Below are 4,862 nucleotides of genomic sequence, written 5' to 3' on the forward strand. Positions count from 1 at the left end.
AAACAATGATATTAGAGTGGGTTGCAACAATAATATTTTTTAAAAAAACAGGCAGCAAGCTAGTAAAGGTTTGAGGTGGGGGAATTTTTTTAAGGGACGGTTGCTACATGTTAAAATGTTGAATTGCCATATTATAAATGTGTACATGCCAGCTAATAGAAATAAGAAACTAATTTTAAAGAAAACTTATATACCTACCTACAACAATATTCGATGGAAAATCTAATCATAGGGGAAGATTTCAACTGGGTAGGGGACGCAATTGACAGAACGACTGACCTAACAAGTGACAAAATATACCGAACTGAAATGGTAAATTTATTAAATAAACACAATTTACATGACATTCATAGAAAACTGAACATTTTAAGAAGAGAATTTACCTTTAACTATAAATAAAACCAGTCTAGCAGGTTTTATAAATTTTACGGGAATTTTTATGATCCATTAACATATATTAATACTGCAATAACCAACCAAAAACTATCAGACCATTTCATGTTCACTATTGACCTAAAAATGAAAAAAAAAATAATAGAAAAATATGGGCCAAATAATAAAATAAAAAAAAAAATTGAAACCTTCAAAAATGAAGAAAATATTAATATAATAATTGATTGGGATGTTTTGAAAAACATAGTAAAAAGAATATCTATTCAGTACTCAAATAGAGGGCGGAAAAACAGAAAAAAGACAAACACGAACTCAAATTCGAACTAAGCAAAACAACAAACGACGATGGAGAAAAAAAAAACGATTGACAGACAAAATTAAAATCGTTGAAGAAGACGAAAATCAGGGGAGAATAATAAGGGCGGGAAAATTTATAGAGATCTACAACAAGGCAAAAAACGTATATAAACGAGAAGAATTTAGAAAAGGGGGTGATACAATTTTAAACAAAATCAAAATAATCAATGTAACCCATACTGTAAAAGAAGATTTCCTAAATAATATTTCCCAATATTATAAAGAACTATACACCACACAGAACATATACTTCAGCACAATCGACAGCTACTTAAAAAATGTTGACTGTGAGATGACATCAACAGAACATAGAGACCAATGTGATGACGTCATCTCAGATGAAGAAATCACAAAAAGTATATCGACACTCACAACAATCGCCAGGGAACGATGGACTCACCGTGGAATTCTATCAAAAGTTCCACGGTGAACTGACCCCGATCTTAAACGCTTTGTATAACAATATATTTTTAAGTAAAAATAAAATGACTAAATCTATGAGGGAGGGAGTTATCACACTTATATCAAAGGGAAAGGGGATAGAGACGAGATTAAAAACTGGAGGCCCATATCACTTTTAAACACGGACTATAAAATTTTAAGTAGGATTTTAACAAATAGAGTAACGTTTAGGATAAACAAAATAATTATTGTAAATCAAACTTGTGGGGGAGGGATATACAAAACAAAATTTTAAACATTAAAACTATAATTTAACTACATAAATGAAACATGTATGATGAGTGTTATGGTACTCTTCGACCAGGAGAAAGCTTTCGACCGATTTGAACAAAACTATATAAAGAATGTTTTTAAAAAATTTGGTTTCAGACCCAGTTTCTGAAATGGACCAAAATCCTACAAACTGGGATAATTTCATGTGTACAATTAAACGGGAAATGCACGAAATAATTTGAAATAAAACGATCAGTGAGACAAGGATGTCCACTATCAATGCTACAATACGTGACGTATCGGGTGAATACGTAATGGCAATAGAAATCCTAAGTCACACGATAAGAAACAACCCAGAAATACAAGCAGGGGCGTATTAAACATTAGGCAGACTAAGCACTTGCTTAGGGCACCAGGGCCAAAGGGGGCACCACAAAGTTGAGAAAAGGGTGAAAAGAAAAAAAAAAGCGAATGAAGATTTGTAAACAAAAAATTGATAAAACTAGTGCCAATTGATCATAATGTTCTGTTTTTTGATCATGGTACACCCTAGGGTTATCTTCCCAGGTGTACGTTGAAAGGAGGGGGTCACCAAGATTTGTCAGTGCTTAGGGCACCAGTGAGCCTTAATCCGCCCCTGAATGCAAGGCATACAAATACCAAACCTAAAAAAGAATAAAAAATGCTCTAACATGCATATGATTGCACCAACTTTATAAGAGAGGCGAAAGGCTATATGCATCTAGTAGAAGAATTTGAAAAATTTGGTAAAGTGTCGGGTTCCAAAATAAACCACAACAAGCACGAAATCTTAAAAATAGTTAACTGGAGGGGCAATCACCCTGGATTACCCCCCCCCCCCCCACACACACACACCTACTGAGAGACACGGTAAAGGCTCTAAGGGTTTACTTTGGTAAAAAAGAAAGAAGCTGTAGAAAACTATGAACAAATCATCAACAAAATAAGAGAAAATATGAAAATCTGGCCATGGCGCCATTACGTATCATGGAGCGGGCCCAAGTGGCCAAGACTTATTTATGCTCAAATATTAAGTACATAGTTAAATCCATATATATGGATAATACAATTTTAAACAAAACAGACAAGGAAATAATAGATTATATATGGAATCATAAAATGCATTATGTAAAAAAAGAGACATTATATAGGGCCAAAAGTAAAGGGGGCTTGGGGTTGCCGAGCCCCCTACTACTATAATTAACTAACATAATCAATAGATTAAAAAAATTGCAATCAGACCCGGCTACAGCGTGGGAAGCACTGTACATCTACTGGTTCGGCTTCACCTTGAGAAACCGACCAGAGATATACAAAAATAACAAATTAATATAAAAAATTGAAGTGCAACGCAAATTTAAACATATAAGAGAACTAATTTTAAAATATAGAGATAAAACAGATTTATGGAAAATAGAAATAAGTAAAAGTGACGCTTGGATTAGGGAGGAGGTAACCAAAAATATAAAATGTAGATTAGAGCAGGACAACTGGGGGGTAAATTGGACAAACACTTGGAAAAATTGGTGAAAATAAGATCTGTCAAAACACAAAGTATAATTTTTTAAATACCTGCACAACACCTGGCTAACAGACGAAGAAGCAATCAAACGTCGTATGCTCAGGATAATGCCGAAATGCCCTTTATGTAAAACAGCGAACTTCACCAAACTACATACGATTGCCCAATGTGAAAAAACTAAACATAATAGGATAAAGTTAATAATGGAAATTTGCAAAAAATATAAGTATAACAAAAATAAAATTTTATTCATAGATGTAGACTACAAAAACAAAATCGTTCTAAAAATGTATAGACTATATAGTAACTACGATGATATCCTGTGAACAGGTGATACAGATTTTTAAATAGGATACGCAGTAAAAATAAGAATATTAACCACAATACGAACTCAGTACGTCTTACGACGAACAGATACTTACCGTCAGGCTGATATAACGCAATTTATGTTGGAATTGGGGGAGAGAGGAATAGGTATGACAGACCGAAGGCTCGCGTAGCGCAATTGCGAGCTGATGCCATACCCATACCCCCTCCTCGCACCCCACAACAGCCATATTTTAAAGAAAATGTCAAATTATATTTCAAATATTTCAAAGAAACCCATATAACTTTTTTTTTAAAAGAGAAAAGGGAAGAAAGGAAGAAAGAAAACAATAAAAGAATTTTGTAATTTATTTTTTTTTTTTCCTTTCTATGAAAAAAAATTCTAAAGACATATATAGTAAGGGATACAGGGAAAATACAAGGGGGAAGTAAATAGCGATGACATCATGGGGCTAAGTCACATGGCGCTAAGCGAAGTGGACAGGCCCATCAAAAGTCTTTCAAAACACGCCATGTAGAACATAAACAGACAAAACAGAGACACAAATACATACTGTATAACACTTAGTTTAAAACCCTACTAACTTCTTCTATATCTTAAAATCCATACAGCTCCCGCACTGCATGGTTGACCACTGCACAATAATGTGGTCTCATACATACGTTTGGATCTTTCAATAAAGCATAATCAGATAAACTAAATAAAGGAAGCCTAACGCGACCCAGGATAAACACATAAAGAATAAAGAAGCGTGAACCTTGGATCGAGCTTAACCTACCTATCAACATCTTTAAAACCTATTATGAGGAACGACACATATTATCACTCGAATAATAAAATGAGAAATTATTTTTTTTAAACAAAATCTAAATAGTACACCATTCCATCGTCAAAATTGGAAAACCATAAAACAAATTAAAAGATACAATATAACATCATGAAGGAAGAAATACAACTGGGAAAGATAGTTGATCTATACTTGCTGTCTCAAACATAAAGAAAATATAGCATACATACAATATAGCACCATTACATATAGCAAACACTGAGACCTAGGCGACATATAGCAAAGGTCACAAAATATTTCAAGGGAAGGAACTTCGAGCAAGGTGAGGGAAACCAGACTCGGACGAACAACCCTTTAGATAACACTATGGAAACATAAATACCCCATCAAAATATCTACAAACAAAATTTTTTTATATAAAATTTTGTTTTAAATAAAACATACAACACATCTGAGGGGGAAAGACACAAACATAAAATACTTTTTAATTTTTTGGAAATGGGGGGCATATTTCCGGCGCCCCCCCCCCCAAAAAAAGTGTGTTTGTGTGTGCGTGTGCGTGTGTGTGTTACTATACCCATTACATTACTTGCAAACTATATATGGTGCTGACATTTTCGGCAAGAGGGAGACATACCGATATTCTGCATATAATTATTTTAATGTTTTTCAGAGCGAGAGTATTGGGGCCTGATCTGTTCAATATATTTCTCAACTGATATAGCGGGTATAATAGAGCCCCCCCCCCCCGCCGAGTTCGCCACAGAGCGCTCATGTAA

At 34.2% G+C, this 4,862-nt stretch overlaps 1 protein-coding gene across 1 annotated transcript in view; it reads left to right on the forward strand.

The window, feature by feature from the left end:
* LOC149770860 (toll-like receptor 2) overlaps positions 1-4,862 on the forward strand; it is a 140,173-nt gene that overhangs the window by 55,398 nt on the left and 79,913 nt on the right. The window lies entirely within an intron of this gene.

This window comes from Sinohyriopsis cumingii, unplaced genomic scaffold, assembly GCF_028554795.1.
Source record: "Sinohyriopsis cumingii isolate HCF-2022 unplaced genomic scaffold, ASM2855479v2 utg002241l, whole genome shotgun sequence".
NCBI classification, from domain to species: domain Eukaryota; kingdom Metazoa; phylum Mollusca; class Bivalvia; order Unionida; family Unionidae; genus Sinohyriopsis; species Sinohyriopsis cumingii.